The sequence below is a fragment of the Hemicordylus capensis genome, chromosome 2 (assembly GCF_027244095.1).
Source record: "Hemicordylus capensis ecotype Gifberg chromosome 2, rHemCap1.1.pri, whole genome shotgun sequence".
In the NCBI taxonomy this organism is placed as follows: domain Eukaryota; kingdom Metazoa; phylum Chordata; class Lepidosauria; order Squamata; family Cordylidae; genus Hemicordylus; species Hemicordylus capensis.
In genome coordinates, this window is record NC_069658.1 from 131,099,868 (window position 1) to 131,120,092 (window position 20,225).

Genomic DNA, 20,225 nt, shown 5'->3' on the forward strand with positions numbered 1-20,225 from the left:
TGGAGACCACTGACCTGGCAGTTGGTGTTTAAATTTTTTTAAAAAAACCTTTAGAACCCCTGAACCAGCTCAAATTCAAGCCGAGCTGGGGGTCTGTTGGGGGGGGGGCACAAAACTGAACATGCCCTGTTTGGTTTGGGTCTGTGTTGGACTCGAACCGCACTCAGCAAACTGGTTTTGTGCACACCCCTAACCACTTGGTGAAATTTGTAAAGCAGCTACCTGGTCATCAGTTACACCCTTAATCAGGCATGCACTATAAGATTACATGGGAACATAGGAAGCTGCCATATACTGAGTCAGACCATTGGTCCATCTAGCTCAGTATTGTCTACACAGACTGGCAGCAGCTTCTCCAAGGTTGCAGGCAGGAATCTCTCTCAGCCCTATCTTGGAGAAGCCAGGGAGGGAACTTGGAACCTTCTGCTCTTCCCAGAGCAGCTCCATCCCCAGAGGGGAATATCTTCCAGTGCTCACACTTCTAGTCTCCCTTTCATATGCAACCAGGGTGGACCCTGCTTAGCTAAGGGACAAGTCATGCTTGCTACCACAAGACCAGCTCTCCTCTGTTTTGGGAGAAACAGAAAGGATTGCTCCCTTTCTCTACACTGAAGTTGTGTTTGAGTGTACCATACTCCAGCAAGTAGTATAAACACATCGTTCTTGCCCTCTTGTTCACCACTTCAGAATGTCCCATGATAATGGATTACCTCCTACACTTCTGAATAATCAACATTGGTCTTACTGTGAAGGGTTCTTTTTCACAGTATATGGATGTCATCTGACCCACCCATGGATGTGTTTTTGGCAGGTGTCTTCCTTGGGTCTCCCTTTAGGAGGGTGGCGACTGCCAGAGATAGTATAGTTCTTGGGGCATCCCCCCTTTGCCTTGGGACTCTGTTCCTCTTTTCTTGCCTTCCTGTGTTCTGCCTTCCTTCTCCTGAGCTACTCTATGCACCAGTCCCAGAATGGGTTTCTGCACCTGCCTGCAGAAACTAACTTTTCTCTTTTGCTTTCTATTTTAGTCTTGTCTATAGGGAGCATGTTCAGTCCACAACCCATGTTTATGGATGACTTCTGTACATTCTGAAAAAGAACTCTTCACGGTAAGACTTCATTTTTCGAGTGTCTTGAGCTTGAAAGAAAACTCCCTGTTTTGAGCGTGGAACAAAACAACCTCATTTCAAGTCGAAACATTTCGACGTTTTGAGCGCCATTTTGAAGGTCTGATTTTCCCTTCCCGGTTGGTTTTCTGGCACTGGCTTCTGACAGGCTTGTGATCTCCTTGCTTCTTGTCTGGCTTGTTATCCTACAAATCAAGTGTTGTCATGGACAACAGTGCCCCCATTGACAGGGGGAAGGAGGGAAGGGGGAGCTCAGGGGAAGAAGTTGCTTATGGCAACTTATGGCAATGCTTGTTGCTAAGGATGCTGCTGTGGCAGCTGTTGCAGTTCTTGGAAATAAGGAGTCATAATTGTGTGAGAGAGCGCAACTTGTGCCAGTGATATTACTGCAGCGTAGGCACTGTGACTGGCAGTGGATTCTGGGTCAGTGATTCTTTTTTGGACATTTTTGGACTGTGTTTGAAATGTGTGTTCTGTTTTGGGAGGGACAGATTCCCTTTTATTGTGTGCTTCTGCAGTGTTTATCAAGGCAGGGTTGCAAAATGCATTGCAAACTGCCATACAAAACTTGTGTGCCGTCTGTGAGTGCAGCTTGTTCCGACCATAAGGAACCATGGGGATCCTATGGGGATTTGGGGGAAAGGATAATCATTTGTTTTAAATCACCTGCTTTCCCATTTCTTATATGGGTTGGATGGTAAGTAGCACCCATTATGCCCTACCACCCAACCCACTATCATGTCCCTAGGAGCTACCCATGAGGAACAATGGGGTGTTTTGAGTTTCCCCATTGTTCCCTATGGTCGAAACACTTGAAATGTTTCAAAGTTTGTTCCATTGAAACCACCGATTGCTGTTTCAACAAAACATTTTGGCCATCTTCATTTTGTTTTGAGCTCTAACCAAAATGCAACATCTGTTTTGTGCAGATCCCTACTCCCTACATATCTTATTGCCACAACAGTTCTGAATGTTTTAATATATCTGAAGCATTACTATATATGCAGGGTGGAAGAGTATTTTTAGTTTGAATTTGGCTGAAAGACTGCAGACAATTTGCAAATGACAACTTGTGAATGAAGAGCCACTTCACGTTCAAAAATGCAGTACTTGCACATAACCATCATAGGTCTACTATTGCAGATATCAGGCAGGTACACACCATAGCCCGGGAAACTGAGATTGGCTGTGATTTTCTGTTTGTATACACACAAACCTAAACATTCCTTTGCTATCTAAATGTATAAAGTAGCTCTTAGATGGAGGCCACAATAGAGCAAGATACTCATGGTATACTTAGCGTAAAACTTGTATGCATTAGTATTTGGTTCAGAGCTATCCCAGTCAGCTGCAGGGGAGTAACAGCAGGAGAGAGGGCACGCTCTCAGCTCCTGCCTATGGGCTTCCCAGTAGCATCTGGTGGGCCACTGTGTGAAACAGGATGCTGGACTAGATGGGCGTCCTTGGGCCTGATCCATCAGGGCTGTTCTGATGTTCATATGCCAGTTATTCTCCACTGTATTTACCCCATTGTGCCTTTCACACACATGCAGAACAAAGTTTTGTATGGAAACTATGAAGCAGGGAGAGCTAAGCTAAGAAATTATTTCCTTGATAATTTCAAAATGTCCCACAGAAACAAAGGAGGGGGGAAATCATAATCATTTCCAGCTTTTTGTGGCCACTCCCTTTTAAAAAAAAAGGGAGACAGACATATGCTTTTTAGGGCAACAGTAAAGCTTTATTCATACTATAGTAGAAAACTATAGTAGAAAAATGGCACCGTAAAGCTGATTTGCTGTAAAAATGGCACCATAAAGCTGATTTGCCTTGACATAAAAAGCGAGAAGCCAAAATACACAATTACTGTGTAAATCACACCTCATGAAAAAGTACTGTGATACTTTTGGGGTTTCCTTAAAGCCTGAACAGCCATTTGCTGTGGAAGTTCAATTATTTATACTGCACTCTATTAGCACTGAACAAACAACACGTGCAGTGATACAGAGCCTGTGCCTGGGAGCGCAGGATTGCAAAAACAAAACGTTCCAGAGTCCCTTCCATTTGAGAATCTGATCCAAGCTTATATAAAGCAGACACCAGGCTAATATACCCCATATAGCTAACATCTGGTGAAGTACTCGGGTTGAAAAACAAAACAAAACATTCTCTAGTCTGTTACCTCCCAATTTGCTGCACAACTGACAAATTGGAACATAAGCCCCTCTCTCAAAGAGTGGCTCTTTTCCTATATAAGATTGTTAGGCTCAAAGTGGCCTGGCCTGTATCTGGTGCCCTTATCATTATGGTTTGTACTTCCAAATGTTCAAAGGGCTGCACCCACATATGATATTTTTTCTGTTGGGGGTTGTCATTTTTACTCCCAGATTAATTAGCAGAGCACCAAGGAAGGCACCCACCCCACTTACAGAGTAGTTTGCAGAATTTAGTTGTTGCAGCTACTTAGAGAAGACACATGGAGATTCTTGTAGAACTAAATTTTTTGTATTTATTGGTGAAGTACACTTTGGATAGGAAAGACCTAATCCTAATCTATAGGGCTACATAATGAATAGTTAGGGAGAGAGAGAGATGTTTCCATCTGCTCTCTAAGAGGAAAGGAAGGGATTCTGACTCAGCACAGGAAATACCTACAGAGTCCTATCAGGGGTCATAGAGTAGAGACAGGTAGAACAGCTAAGGAGACTCTTACTCACGATCTCTACTCCCAATGCCTCTAGTGGTCATTAGGATAGTTGGTGCAAAAGGTCGATGCACTGGAACTCCCAACAGTTTTAATCCTTATAAACCCATCCCCCCATAAGGTAAAAGTAAAGTGTGCCATTGAGTTGGTTTCAACTCCTGGCACTCACAGAGCCCTGTGGTTGTCTTTGGTAGAATGTAGGAGGGGTTTACCATTGCCTCCTCCCGTATGTCCATATGATTATCCCTATGTCACAGACAGTAGGAGGATGCTGAGGCTGAGAGAGCAGCTTGCCTAAGGCCCCTTGGTAAGTTGATGGCAAAGGTAAGATTTGAACCAGGGGTCTAAGCCCTGGGCCAAACAACACATTACACTGAGATTTCCAATAGTGGAGCTCCCGACCTATTTTTCCTTTTTCAAAAAGCTAGAGGGCCCTCACATTTCGATCAAGGGGAGGGAGGTTTAACTCTTTGGCCCCATGTCAGTTTCCCAATTTAAACCCTCTGGAAGCTGCTATTAGCCACAGAGGGGGGGAATCTGTAGACACTTTTTGCCTCTGGCAGCTTTGGGAGAAGATGTAGGTCAGGGCTGCAGCATGAGAGGAAAGGAAGTTTAACTCCCTGGCTCCAGGCTGACTCCCTGACTCAACGACCAAAACTGCTGTTAGTCACAGAGGGGGAAATGTACAGGCACAAAAAATGCCTGTGCGTCTCTGTGGTAAATAGCAACTTGGGTGGAGGGCAATTGGGATTGGGGCCATGATGCAGAGGGGAAATATTAGACCCCAACTGAGCTACACCCCTGACAGGTGTTTTTTTTTTAAAGATAAAGAAGTCATGCTGTCCAATCACAGAGTAGCTGCTTTATGTCTACGTTGTCCCTCACCAGTTCTTATGCAACAATAAGGGGCCATGAAGAAGCTTCATGATGGTTACTCCCTAACTGGCCATTTATCTTCCCTTGGACATCTGAAAGAAGCCGAGCATGTTCTCAAAAAGGTACAAGTAATACTTCCAGGTCCAACCTCTGATTGGGCTTGTATCCCTGTAAGAGTTACATAGAACTGAGAGTTTCCCTAAGAGCTGGTTCAGACAATCACCGCCTGACCAATCACCCAATAAGGAGCAAGTGTGTGCACACATCTCCCCTTTGGCTAGTGTGCCATCCCCACATAACCACGTGGGGAGCAGAACACCCAAATCATGAGCCTAGCCTGATTTATGTCCAGGATTATTATTTTTTAAAATCTACTTTTTGCATCGGTTTTTAAAGGTTTTTTAAACTCACAGTAAAGCCTCGCAGTAAACCCATGGTGAAGCCTGCTGTCTGGGAAAGCTCCAAGGAATGGCAGACCTGCATGCACTCACGTTGAGCAGCAGGTCAGGGTGTTAATAATCCAAACTGGCCCTAAATGTGACATTGTGCATCACAGGGCAACAATGAGGGGAGACACTGCTGATAATGAGTTGCTTCGATGCCACTCTTTAAAATTCAAGGAGTCTTTCAGAGTCTTGGCCGAACAACACTAAATACAGACACTTAAAAAAAAAAAGTTGGTGCAGCATTTCATGATTTAGGGTAACTACCAAGACAGGTGTTATTTTAAGATAGTATTTTACATTTTATCCGTTTTAATGTTTTGATACACCACCTCTCATACACAATTTCTGGAGAATTTCTAACTGACTTCACAGGCTTGTTGTGAGGAGAAACGTAACAATGTATACTGCTCTGGGCTCCATGGAGGAAGAGCGGAATATAAATCAAACAAACAAACAAATAATTTCACATCATTAGAACCAACAATTTAAAAGACAAGCAAGCCAAAGTGCGATATAAAAATGACAAAGCCACTGTCCACCACACACAAAAATATTTGGAATTTTTAAGCAATTCTAAAAACAACTTGAGGGGGCGGAGCAGTAGAAAAATCTTATCAAATATTGTTAAGCCCCACTGAAAGCCTGTGAAAACTGCGGAATCTTCAGCTTTGGTTCCGAGGGCACTAGAAACATGGGATGGGAGGGGAAGGTTGCACAGATGATACCTTATGACTGAAAAGATCTAGTCCCTCAGTACCACACACCGCACCTCGGGACGGACATGGGGGCTTATTCAAATTGGTTTCTTGTTATTTTAAACATTGTTAGCCCTCTTTCCAGTACGCTTATGAGATCACTCGGCATTCTGTGTCTGTGTGTGTCCTCCATCAACTTTGCAATGCCTGGACCAAACTGGGTGCCGTTGTAAGGACATATAGGGACACCTCAATGGCCTAGTTTGTGATGATGTCATCCACCCCAATTCAAGATGATGAACACGTAAACATTTGAGGCATAAGTGGGCTAACTTGTGAACTGCCTAACTGATTTGAACCAAATTTTCTACAGCTGGAGGAGCACATGGGAAAACCTCAATGGCATAGTTTGTGATGATGTCATCTACCCCAATCCAAGACGGAGACATGTGAACATTTGAGGCGCACAATCACTAATTTGTGGACTGTCTAAATGATTTGAACCAAATTTGGTACAGTGGTAGTGAGTGATACACAGGGACACCTCAATGGCATAGTTTGTGATGATGTCATCCACCCCAGTTCAAGATGGCAAACGCGTAAACATTTGAGGCGCAGGTGGGCTAAATTGTGAACTGCCTAATCAATTTGAACCAAATTTGCTACAGCTGTATGGACACACAGGGATGCCCCAATGGTACGGTTTGTGATGATGTCATACATTCCAATCCAAGATGGCAGACATGTGAACTTTTGAGGTGTAAGTGCACTAACTTGAGTATTGAGCCCCTGGTGGCGCAGTGGTAAAACTGCCGCCCTGTAACCAGAAGGTTACAAGTTCGATCTTGACCAGGGGCTCAAGGTTGACTCAGCCTTCCATCCTTCCGAGGTCGGTAAAATGAGTACCCAGAATGTTGGGGGGCAATATGCTAAATCATTGTAAACCGCTTAGAGAGCTTCTAGCTATAGAGCTGTATATAAATGTAAGTGCTATTGCTATTGTCCAACCAATCTGAACCACATTTGGTACAGTCATAGTGAGGGACACCACAATTGTGTAGTTTGTAATGATGTCATCCACTCTGATCCAAGATGGTGGACATGTGAACATTTGAGGTGCAAGAGATCTAACTTGTGGCCTTCGATTTGAATCAAATTTAGTCCAGTTGTAGAGTCAGTGAAAGGCAAATAGGCAGATTAGTTCTTACTAGAACAACTTGTTACATAACAGAGTTGCCAATTTTTAGCCTACTCTCCTTAAGGAAAGTAAGCTTATGAGAATACCCAGTATTCTGTGTGTCCCCCTCTATCAACTTCGCAATCCCTGGAACAAAATGAACCAAATTGGGTACAGTTGTAGGGACACAAAGGGACACCTCCATGGCGTAGTTTGTAATGATGCCATCCACCCCCAATTCAAGATGGTGGATGTGTGAACATTTGAGGCACAAGTAGGCTAACCTTTGAACCACCTAACCGTTTTGAACCAAATTTGCTACAGGTGTAGGTTCACATAGGGACACCTCACTGGCATAGTTTGTAACGATGTCATTCACCCCACCCACTGCCTCATGAGTTGCCCTCTTGAGGACCCTCTCTGTGGGTCCTCAAAGTCCTGGGAAGGGCCTGGCCCACTCTCTCCCTCTTGCACAATACTTCATTCCTCCTTCTCCAGTGAAGGAGAGAGTGCTTGTTCCTCCGCTTTCTCTCTCACCCCAGGTGCTTGAAATGCAGTGTTCACAGAAAGCCCTGGAATGTATTGTTTCCCATGACAGCAGCATTTTATGTGCCAGGGAGCAAGACTGGAAGGGATCCAGGCTTACCTACCTACCTACCTCAGTGAACTGTGGGATTATTTTGGCTTAGGTTAAAATCTGAAAAGGATAAAAACTCCGGGCCATTGTGTACAACGTACTATTGAACATGAGTAGTATGAGCCCCCAGAGTTTATATTTCAAGCCCATAATTTACAGCTTTGATGTCTTTGCTCCTGTGAGGTAGGTCAAGATGAAAGATAGTGCTTTGCCCAAGGCACCCAACAAGCATAGGGTGTCCCTGTTAGAAGCCAGCATTCTTATCTGATAGCACCACATTGGCTTGCATCATAAGAAAATAAAAACAGCTCTGCTTGATCAGGCCCAAGGCCCATTTGGTCCAGCATCCGGTTTCACACAGTAGCCCACCAGATGCCGCTGGAAGCCTACAGGCAGCAGTTGAGGGCATGCCTTCTCTCCTGCTGTTACTCCCCTGCAACTGGTACTCAGAGGCATCCTGCCTTTGTAGTTGGAGGTGGCCTACAGCCCTCCGATTAGTAGCGGTTGATAGACCTCTCCTATCCAAGCCCCTCTTAAAGCCATCCAGGTTGTTGGCTGTCACCACATCTTGTGGCAGAGAATTCCACAAATTGATTGTGCGTTGTGTGAAAAAATACTTCCGTTTCCTGGTCCTAAATTTCCTGGCAATCAATTTCATGGGATGACCACTGGTTCTAATGTTATGTGAGATGGAGAATAATTCCTCTCTCTCCACTTTCTCCACACCATGCATGATTTTATAGACCTCTATCATGTCTCCCCACAGTCGTCTTTTTTCTAAACTAAATAGCCCCAGGTGTTGTAGCTTTGCCTCGTAAGAAAGGTGCTCTAGGCCCCTGATCATCTTGGTTGCCCTCTTCTGTACCTTTTCCAGTTCTACAGTGTCCATTTTTAGATGTGGTGTCCAGAATTATACACAATACTCCAGGTGTGGCCGCACCATAGTTTTGTATAAGGGCATTATAATATTAGCAGTTTATAATATTTGCATCCCTCCTCCTCTTTGTGGGAGGAAGGGAATCCATATAGATCTCATCTACAGCCCTTTTCTGTAAATTGGAGTCAGTATTTCAAACTGTAATTTTTAAAGGAGATGAAGTGAATGTTCATCCATTCTTGGGTTTATGGGACTGGCTCAAGGCACTTTCACATACGCCCAGCGGCTGTAACACATGGAGGCTATTCTCATGACCACTGGAAAGCAGACTAAGGGAGCCCAGCCCGCTTTCCATCGGTCGTGTGTGAGAGCCATGTGTCTCCTGGCAGCAAACCTCACTAAACACACACACACACACACCCTGGTTAAATGAGGTTAGCGGCGCAAGCACTCTGCTAACCCTGTTTCCCTGATCGTGAGTTGCCATGGCACAACACCATGCTGCGGCAACTCACGAGGAGATCCCTGACTGGGAGGCTCCCCAGAATGCCCCCTGTACTCACACAGGGCATCCTGTTACTTCTGGAGGCCAAGTGGTCCCTGATCCTGCCGCCCCAGCTGGCTCTGTGACAGAACCGGTAATCGTGTGGGTGTCCAATCCGGCCGCCCAGGGAGGGTGGAGTGCTTGTGTGTGGAGAGAGCAGGCTTGACCCGCTCTCCCAGCCAACCCCCTTACAGCTCTCCACACGGCTTGTGTGGAGAGCCTCATGATCTGAGAGGGACCCTCCACAATCTCCTGCAACATAGCAAGATATGTTGATTTGTACCTAAAGGCAAAGGAGGACAGGACTCCTGTACCTCTAACAGTTACAACAGAACAAGGAAGCACAGCTTTCTTCCGCACTTCATGATGAGAGCTAGACTTGCCACAGTTCCCAGTGCTACACTGCTACCCCAAGGTGCAGGCAACCTGGCTTTCTTGCTCCTGGTGCTCCCCTCTTAGGGCCTCTCAGATCAAAGGCTACAGTGTGGGCCCAATTAATGGTCCAAGAGCAACCAATGCAGCAACTCTGCTAAAGCTAAGTGGGTATTATTAATTTTTATATACTGTTTTTCAACAAAAGAAATTCTCAAATATGTTTACATAGGACCAGGTCTCACGATCAGTGAGACCCGTTTCCTCCGGTGAGCGGGAAGAGCGGGCTAAGCCTGCTCTCCCCGCTCACGAGTGGACAGGGAGCTCTGGGTGGCTGGATCAGCTGCCCACACGATGGCTGACTCCATGACGGAGCCGGCGGGGGGGTGGGGGAAGTGGGGGCCACGCAGCCCCCGCAAGTCCCAGTATGCTCTGCGCAAGCGCGCAGGGCATACTGGGGAGTCCCCCGGAGCCGGGAGGTGGCTTTTCGCCTCCCGGCCAGGGGGTCTACTCATAAGTAGGTGCAGCATGAAGGTGCGCTGCGGCTACTCACGATCGTAAAAAGCAGGTTTGCTGGAGCGCTCGCTCCGGAAACCTGCTTTTTAGCAGGGGTTCTCAAACGGGTTACCCGCTCAAGAACCACCGGGCTCGGCTGCGAGCCCGGTGGTTCTTACAGTCAACAAAAATCAGGCTAGCCTATGCTAGCCCAATTTTTGTTGATCATGAGAATCGCCCCATTGAATAAGAAAAAATGATTCCCTGCTCCCAAAGGGTTCACAATTGAAAAAGGTAGGCACTATCAACAGTCACTGGAGAGATGCTGTGCTGGGATGAGCAGAGCTACCTGCTGTCCTTCTGCTACATATAAGAGACCACTTTGTTGGTTCTTTGCCAGTTAACTAGGTTTAAACCTGATCTGTTCCCTGGCGAAGAGACATCTGTAAGGACAGGATTTCAAAAAGGGTTCCTTTGCCTTTGGTGTGTCTCAAAATACATCTCCCACCCAGGAAGTGTTTAGGTTACTTATATCATTGGGCCAGCACTGGTCAACCAGCAGGAGCATCATTAATTTATTGTAAGATTTGTGCTATGTAAATATTGGCGCCTCAAGTGAGTGCTGGAGTTAAGATTTAGAAGAATCTCTGGCCCACTTGTCCAGTGTACATAGGGAATAATTACTGATGTTGCAAAAGGTAATTGATTCAGTTCCTCTGCTTGGGGTAAGCCAACTTGAGCTGACGTAAATTCGTGTCATTCTGGCATTGGCTCTACGGGTGGAGTTGGAACTGAAAGATGGAGCTCAGCTGGAGTGAGCCCAAATCAGCTCGCTGGCTGCTTACACTCCAGGGAAAAGATTATTAACCTGCGGTTGCTAGTGATTTGCTGCAAATATGAGGCTCTTTGTACAACTCATTGATAGTGAGTACTGAAGGAAGAGTAAAGGGTGGGAGTGAATGCTAGTGTGTTTGTTTAAAACTAGGGTGGTTGTTTATTTTTAAAAAGTGTGAGAATAATGCTTTCATATTTCATATTCATTACATGTAATGTATAGTATACATTAGCCACTTAATGGCGCAACAGGGGAATGATTTGCAAGCCAGAGGTTGCAGGTTCGAATCCCCACCAGTATGTATGTCGGGCAGCAGCGATCTAGGAAGAGGAGAGCTGTTCTTGTGGTAGCAAGCATGACTTGTCCCCATAGCTAAGCAGGGTCTGCCCTGGTTGCATATGAATGGGAGACTTGATGTGTGAGCACTGCAAGATATTCCCCTCCGGGGATGAAGCCGCTCTGGGAAGAGCAGAAGGTTCCAAGTTCCCTCCCTGGCTTCTCCAAGATAGGGCTGAGAGAGATTCCTGCCTGCAACCTTAGAGAAGCCGTTGCCAGTCTGTGAAGACAATACTGAGCTAGATAGACCAATGGTCTGACTCAGTATATGGCAGTTGCCTATGTTCCTATGAAGATGCTGAAAGGCATCATCTCATACTGGGCGGGGGGGAGCCAAAGCTAAACCCCTCCTGTATTCTACCAAAGACAACCACAGGGCTCTGTGGGTGCCAGGAGTCGACACCGACTCGACGGCGCACTTGACCTTTATAGTGTACATCAATGCAGTATACTATAAACTTGCAGCAGCAGTCCCATTATGACAGGATATCTTATATGGCTAGGTTGCCAGCTTGTTTTCCCCCTTCCTAGCAGGATTTCTGCAGCAATTCAGCTGGTGACGCTTCTCCTGGTATTCAGATGCAGTGGTGAGCTCAGGGGCAGAATAAGCTATTTGCCACCCATAGGCGACCAGAGATTTGCGGTCCCAGCAAGGGTTCCCCTTTACAAGTAAAGGGCTTGTGGGGGGGGGTTCAAATCTACTTTTAAAACATTTTCAGCCTATTTCGAGCCCCGCATGCATGTGCCCAGAGGCCCCAAGTGAGCCGGAAATGGCCCAGCCTGTCATTTGGGAGGCAGGTGGGCCCATGGGAAGCGCTCTCACCACTGTCTCCGCCACCATCCTGCCACACACATGTACGAAGATGGCCCGACGACTTGTCATGAATTGGGAGGCAGGCGGGCCCACGAAGAGCTCTCACCGCCTTCGCACAGCGGCGGTATAAAACGTTGTCAAAGTAGATTTAACTTCCCCCTGCCCCTCAAGTGCAAGTGGTAGATTAACACATAGACAAATTTGCCGCTCCTCAAAATTTGCCGCCAGAGGCAAGTGCCTACTTTGCCTATGCATTGATCCGCCACTGGGTGAGCCCAGCTTCACTTTCTGAATTTCTGCTACACAGATTTTTGCAAGCAGGTGAGCACTGCCACAAAAGAAGCTGGCAACCCACTATTATTTTTCCTACCAATTAAGAGTTAGTCAAAACTCACATGAAACAAACACATTTTTTAAATAAAGCCTGCTTGATTCCTATATGCTGAGTCTCTCAACTGTCTCTTACTGATGTGCTGAGTCACTTCCTGGTTGCTGTTCTCTCAATTTGTGTCTTGTCTCTGGGTCACAGAGTTTTTCCACCTGTCTGCTCCCCTAACTGTTTCCCCAATGCCGTCTACATTGATGCAATGTATAGCTATTAAGTTGACAACTGGATCAGGGGAGAGGTGGCAGTGACTACACTACAGCTTTCTGCAAGCTTAGGGCCAAACTCAGTGTTATGTTAAATGCATTGTTAAGAGTTGTGCTTAAGACTACAACCTCCTTTAAAAGGGGGGGGAGAGATATTGTGGGAGCCCCTGGTCCAGATCTGAACATAGCAGTGGCGGTGCGGGGTGTGTGTTAACCCTTTCCTTCTGGACTGCAAATTACCACTTCAGGGGGAAATAACTTGGGATAAGATGAATTTTTTGGTGGGAAATGGCATAGGGTGTTGACCTGCTTATTGTAGTCCCAATCTGAATTAAGGGGTCATCAGCAACAAATATTTATATACCGCTTTTCAACAAAAGGTTCCAAAGGGGTTTACAAAGAGAAATAAATAAATAAATAAGATGGCTCCCTGTCCCCAAAGGGCTCACTATCTAAAAAGAAACATCAGATAGACACCAGCAACAGTCACTGGAGGTACTGTGCTGGGGGTGGATTGGGCCAGTTACTCTCCCCCTGCTAAATAAAGAGAATCACCACGTTAAAAGGTGCCTCTTTGCCCAGTTAGCAGCCAATTTTTGTTTTTTAAAAAGTTGCCAGTCTTAAGCATGCCCCTCAAGCATTTAATGCAGTCCGTAGTCTGGCCCTCTGTGTGAATGCCTGGCTGGCTACAAGCTTTTATGACAGCCTTCACTGAATCTTCATCCCTTGCTGATCTGCCATTTAATATCATCCCAATCTTAACCCTTCTAGTCTTTGCCCTTGGTCAGCCAAGCAATCACACCAGGTTGGGGGTAACTGCCCCACCTCAAACTTTAGACTAGAGTAGTGATTCCCAAACTGCAGCTTGAGTAGCTGCAAAGACACCCGAGGGAAGTACCTTGCAGTTCTGTGTGGGTCAGCTTTTTTCTGTTCCAGCCTCTCTTTTGTCTGTAGTTTGACTGTTGAGGTGAAACATCATGACACAGTGAGGATATTCTCACGATGGGAGAAAAATGGGCAGCCCGGTTTTCTCCCATCGTGAGAAGCACTAGGCTTGCAGGCAGGTCCAGTGGTTCTCTGGCGAGTGCTCCACTAACCCCGTTTTCCCGATCATGAGTTGCCACGGCACAGCTCCGCGCCATGGCAACTTGTGAGGAGAGCCCCACTGGGAGGCTGAAACAAGCCTCCTGGTGTCAGGGGTCTCCTCAGGATGCCCCGCACACTTGCATGGGACATCCTGGGACTTCCATGGGCCGGGCGGCCCTTGATCCCTGCAGCCCCTACCGGCTCTGTGATGGAGCCGATAGTCATGTGGGTGGCTGATCCAGCCACCAAGCAACAAGCAGCTACTCGTTTGCGGGGAGAGAGGGCTATGCCCGCTATCCCTGCAGAACTCTCCCAGGCTCTACACACAGATACTACATTGAAGGTACTTTTGATTGTCCAAGGTCTCAAGAGGGGAATGCTACCCTGCAAAGCTAAAGACAACAGCTTCTTCTAGGCCTGTCCAACTAGCCTGCTGCTGCCATAGTCCCTAGCTGGCGACTTGCACGTTTTTGGGGAATCTTTCCTAAGGACTTGTCCCAGGAATCAGTCAGCAAGCTTCCTGGTCCCCAGCCCTTTGGACAGTCCCCTAAGCCCTTTCCAGGCATTCGGTATCTGTAAATCATGAAATGCAGACTCTGCCCCCAATCTATGCATGTCCATTACAAGAACTATGCTTCCTCCTCTCCCACACATCCATTATCCACAGGTTCTGAACACCTGGGAAGTGCTACAGTGTCCCCTAGTCCTGGGCCTGGTATGTTCCCAAGCCCCCTCAGCTTTACCTCACGACCTTCTTAATGAAAAGAAAATATTACACGAGCAAGACATCAAGGCTATTCACAGTCCAACCTGGGCTAGGCTGCTCGTATGCAGTGCCGGGATCAGGGCTGATCCTGGTGCTGCCCCCCTGCCTAACCCTGTTTGTAACCCTGGCCTTTAGCAGGGTTAAGGGCATGTGTGCACCCTTAACCCTGATGCTGGGATCATGTGGATGCTCAGGATGTATGCAGCTCAATCACACACGGAGTCGGGTGGGATACATGGGATACGAGGAGGCTGGAACTCATTGTCCCAGCCTCCAGAGATCTGTGCTGCTCCAAGCAGCGCAAATCATGTGGTAGTCTGGCCCACATTCCCACCACCAAGGGTGGATCATCTGGGGAGAAGGTGAATTCTGCGCAGCCTCCCCTCGCCGCCACCCGCCTGCGCCATCATGTGCATAGTTTTTCTGTCTCTCTTTCCTTTTTTACCTACATGTCTTTTAAAGTTCACAAAATCATGCCTTAGCACTACATCTTCCGCAGAGCAAGACAACTGTTCTGATCTTTGGTGGTCACATTGCACGTCTCGTTCTGCACCTGCTTCCTCTTGTGGCATTATGGGCGCTGCTGGGTTTTCAATAGAGTTTGTACAGCTGTCCACAGGCGCATTTGCTCATCTGCTCCCTTGCTTATGTGCAAAATATCCTTTCTGTGTTGGAGGCACAGAGAACATAAAAGCACAGGTTGGGCAACCGCAAAAGAATGCAAACTGCGTTGCTTGTTTGATAGTGTTCATGAGGTAATCATTTTGTTGCTTATGTTTCGCTAAGCAAGCACCAACAACTTGGAGATTTTGAAAATCCCATCTCCAAAGGCAGGCCCACACTTCAGAATGCAGGTAAAGTTGTTGACAACATTAAAAAGAAAGAAAGGATGGCCATCCTGGGAGAAGGCCCACCCAGGGCACAGCTCTTAATTTGATGGAGTGCCTTCTCTCTCAGCAACAGAAGTGCAGATTCCAAAAGCTGCTCTTTGATCTTTCACCCAGCGTGACCTCTGAAGAAATAAACAATCTGATGGGCTGGATTGAAATAGAAAGGCCAAGTGTGGCTGAACCTTCAACAAATGGTTTCTCAAATGTCAAGATTAAAAACCAGTTGACTGCAAACATCACACATCAGAATTCCTCTGGATCCCCTCTTGTCTCCTTTATCCTTTGAAATCTGACCATCTCTTAGAACTGAGGGCCTTTTCACACATTCAGAAATGTGAACATACCAAACACATGGGGATCATTAGGTTGGTACTAGATTGCACCACCAGACACATTTCATCTCCTCAGTGCGCGTGATGCTTGTGTAAATGTGAAGACCCATTTGTTCCAACGTGCATATAGAAGAAAAATGCACTCTAGGGCCCCACCATCTGCTCAGTGTGAACACATTTTTGAATGTGTGAATCTACTGCAGATCATTAAAAGAATAAAAGGTATCTATCTCACTCACCCTGCACCACTGAACGTAGGATACATCTGGACTACAGTCCTCAGGACCCTGCTGGTTACTGGCACGGGGTAGAGAGATGAGTTCCTAGAAGGCCTTTCTAGAAAAATAGCAGAAAACAAGTCAAAATACTCCTCATATTTTGGCCATACTTTTTATGGAGAGTAAAAGCAGAGGGAGGATCGACACGTTGTGAGGGGCCCCACAAAGATTTGTTGAAATTCATGAATGGGATGAAGAGCTTGCCTAAGGTGATGGCAACAGTGCTTTTTTCTTTCTTAAAATGTACTTGTTGCTCAAAAAAAAAGTTTCTTGCTTTAACAATGCCATGAATGGTGGCAGCAGCATTAGAAGCAGTTGCTTGTCTCTTGACCAGTATCATTTTCTTTCCCAGAATGCACTGAAGATGACACAACGTTGTGACTTCGGCCCTCCTGCAGATGTTGGACTACAACTCCCATAAGCCCCAGCCACAGGGGCCAATAGCCAGGGATTATGGGAGTTGTAGGCCAACATCTGCAGGAGGGCCGAAGTTGAGCGGGCCTGCTGTATACAAACTGACAAAATACCAATGAATGGGGGAGGGGCATGTTTCCACATATTTTATCCCCGCCCAGGTAAGACATCAGCATTTCATTGAATCATTACATAGTGCCTGCATGCTCCATGACTCAGTGTCTTGATTCACATGACTAATGCCACGATGTTTCCAAAGTGTCATCTTACTGGCTGCATAATATCAAATGGCGTTATTCATAGAATTCATTGCTTTCTGTGGAGAACAGTTGTGGAAGAGCGGCAGAGGCAACACAGGCTCTTATTTCAGCTATGGCATCTCCTCCCCCTCCAAAATCCCTAACTCAAAAATTATGGAAGAGAAAGTGACTTCTTTACACACACATATCTGGCAAATACCTACTACTTTGTAGGGATGTGCATGGAACCAGTTGTTCAGTTTGAATCCGGACTGGATTTGAACCAACCCAGCCCTCTCCCATTCTGGGTCCAGCCGAACCGGGTCCTGTCTGGCCATTGGACCAGGCTTATCCCGTTTGTGGGCCAGTTTGGGGATATTCCTGTAAAGGGGAATCTGGTGAGGATTCCCCTTTACAAGTAAAGGGGGATTCCCTATCGTAAGGCCTGGGGGAGGGGGAGAGCAAAAGGGTACTTATAGTTGTGCCGTTGAATCGGTGTTGACTCCTGGCGCCCACAGAGCCCTGTGGCTTTCTTTGGCAGAATACAGGAGGAGTTTATCATTGCCAACTCCTGTGCAGTATGAGATTCCTTCCAGCATCTTCCTATATCACTGCTGCCCGATACAGGTGTTTCCCATAGTCTGGGAAAGATACCAGTGGGGATTCAAACCAGCAACTTCTGGCTCCCTAGGCAAGTTACTTCCCTGCTGTGCCATTAGGTGGCCTTACAAAGGGGACTTGGTACTTTTTATTTTCAGGCGTCGCATGACAGAGAGTCTCCAGAGACAGCAGGGTGGTGGTGGTGGGAGCTCCTCAAAGCCCCCTGCTGGCCTCCTGAACAACAGCCCGGGCCAGCTGCAGCCCAGTTTGGGCCTCCATGTGTGCCGCCTCACCTGAAAATAAGAAGTACTAAGCAATGACCCCTCTAACACAGATTCCCAGATGCAATGCAATGGCTGTAATGGCTTTTGCTTGGGGAGTAGGAGAGTTGTAGTCAACAACATCTGGGAAGTGCTCCCTCTAACAGTGTTCCCTGTTAGAGGGATCACTGGTACTTCAGTACCCTTTCACTTGTCCCCCTCCCCGGTCTTATGATAGGGAATCTCCCTTTACTTGTAATCCTCACTGGATTCCCCTTTACAAGTATATCCCAGAACCAGTTCAGACCAGTTCTTTTAGATCTGGAGTCAGTCCAGTTCAAACTCAGACCAGCCAAACCAGGCCGCTTCAGTTTGAACCGTGGTTCACATTGAGCTGGCTCACACATCCCTACTCCTTTGCATGGGGCTTCTGAGAAGCAAAAATCAAATCTGGATCAACCCTAGCAAAAATAATGCAAATACAGGCCTAAATAAGGTATATATGCATTTTATTCATTATTATGATATTATCATAATTTTATTATTATATCCACAAAAAGTGGATATAAGTGGATTAATTTTTTAGTTATATCCACAAAAAGTGGAGCAAAAATTATGGAACAGAAAGTGACTTCTTTCAAAATTCCATAGCAGTTTACAGAGCAAAAAGACTCAGACAATTAGGAACATAGGAAGCTGCCATATACTGAGTCAGACCATTGGTCTATCTAGCGCAGTATTGTCTTCACAGACAGGCAGCGGCTTCTCCAAGGTTGCAGGCAGGAATCTCTCTCAGCCCTATCTTGGAGAAGCCAGAGAGGGAACTTGAAACCTTCTGCTCTTCCCTGTCCCAAAAGGGTCCACAGTCTAAAAAGAAAACATAAAAGAAACACCGGCCATAACCATTGCATAGATGTGATGCTAAATAGGGACAGTTGCTCTTCCCCTGCTAAATATAAGAAAGCCCTCCTTGTAGAAGGTGCCTCTTCATCCAGTTAGCAGGAGATAATTATATCCTGCTTTTCCCAGTCTGTGGCACAAAGCAGCTTACAGTATATCATAAGCAATTAAAAAAACACAAAAAAACACCACAAGAAAACCCTGCCCCATAAAACCAAAATAGAACAGAACAAAATCAACAAAATGGCACAACAACCGCGCCAAACATTTCCACAACAATCCAAAGCAAACAAGCTATTAGAATTCAGCAGTGACCATTATCCCAATGCAAATGCCTTGCATAAGGGAGCTGTGATTCAAGCAGCCACTGCAGAGCTGACTGCATTCTTGAATCAGGCCTGAAGTTGAACAGAATCCGTTCTAAAGTAATGCTGAAAACGTGGCTTGTCCTTTTCTAGTTTAAGAGCAATATCATTAAAGTTTCTTTGAACTTTCCTATGTTAATTCCTTCATATGTGTGCTTTGCTGATTTAGATGACCCATTTTAGATTTAAGCTCAGTTACTAAATATGGATCAGATATGTTATGGTTTTAAAAAATCCTTCAAAGTTATAATTTAGTATGTGACATGATGGTATTCTGAGAATGTGTGTTGTTTTAATTTGCCTAGGCTTCCTGACTGTGAGCTAGTAAAATTGGAGAACACATTTTCATTGAATGACATAGTAAATTTTTCTCTGTTCTGCCAAAGAATAATTTCTAAGCAGGGAAAGTAACGGGGTTTTAGGAGAGGAAGCTGAAGGCTGATTCATACATTCCCAATGTAGTAGGGCAACTGATCCTTGTGACTGATCTAAATATTGAGCTGATGCTGTTAATTAACTTTGTCTGTGGTCCAATTTCGCTAGTTTCTTCTCGTGTCAGAAACTGATGGGGTAGCTGAGAGTCTGAGGTGTTGTGACTGCCTTCTGTGGTGAACTGGCAGAACTGCAGCCTGGGACTATCACGGGAGTAAAAGGCTCTGGAATGGCCTTACCCAGGCTGACAGTTTGATCCCTCTGAAGAGGAAGAAGTACAAAATGCTTCCTATCTGAGCTAATGAGCAACATGGTCTGTTTGGTTCTTTCTGTGACCCCTGGCTTGACTTCTCCTTGGTTTTGCCTTCAGTCCTTGCTTCTGACTCCTGGCTTTTTCCTGGTCCTGGCTCCTGGGTTGCCCCTCCCCAGTTCTGACTCCTGACTCTCCTATGGCCATGATGCCTGTCTTCTTCTGTTCACTGGGGACTAATTCATTTGTTACTAGGGTGTCATGGGAGTTGCTCTCCTGTGGCTGGATTACATCCTGCTCTGATAACATTTAAATAACAAAAGCATGGGGGGTGGGCAGATCACACCTGAAGATCCCACATTAGGCAGGAACCATACACATATGCGCCATTCATATCTGCAAAATGGTGCACTGAGGCTGAGCATGCCAATCCAGCACTCGCTGTGTACATGTGTGGGCTGCACCCTTTAACCATGAGCACTAAGCAAACACAATGCTGCCTTGTCCTCCAATGCTCCTAAACAAATGCTGGTAGCCTGGCCAAATCTATGGTAACAGAAAGCTTTTTAAAATGGCTAAATGTTTTCTCCCTGGGTCAACTTGCAATTCTAACTGCTCAGCAGGAAGTATCTGTTTTACGAACTGCGTTAAAAGTTAACAGAACAAGGACTGAATGTAGACATTTAAGGCATGCATGGTTAGCAACTAGTTTTAATGGAGGGACACATTGAAGAGGGGATGTTGTGGGCCAGGATGTTTCTGAATACCGACTCGCAGAGGAGCAACAACAGGAGATGGGACAAGCCTTCATTTCCTGCTTTGGGGCTTCCCAGAGGCATCTGGTAGGCCACTGTGGGGAACAGAGTGCTGGGCTAGATGGACTTGTGGCC

At 46.1% G+C, this 20,225-nt stretch overlaps 1 long non-coding RNA gene across 1 annotated transcript in view; it reads right to left on the reverse strand.

Moving 5' to 3' along the window:
- LOC128343412 (uncharacterized) overlaps nt 1-15,935 on the reverse strand; it is a 30,547-nt gene extending 14,612 nt beyond the window's left edge. Inside the window, exon 1 of the long non-coding RNA XR_008315519.1 lies at nt 15,837-15,935. This is a non-coding gene — a long non-coding RNA (uncharacterized LOC128343412). The remainder of the gene's footprint in view (nt 1-15,836) is intronic.
- Between the last annotated feature and the right edge of the window lie 4,290 nt (nt 15,936-20,225).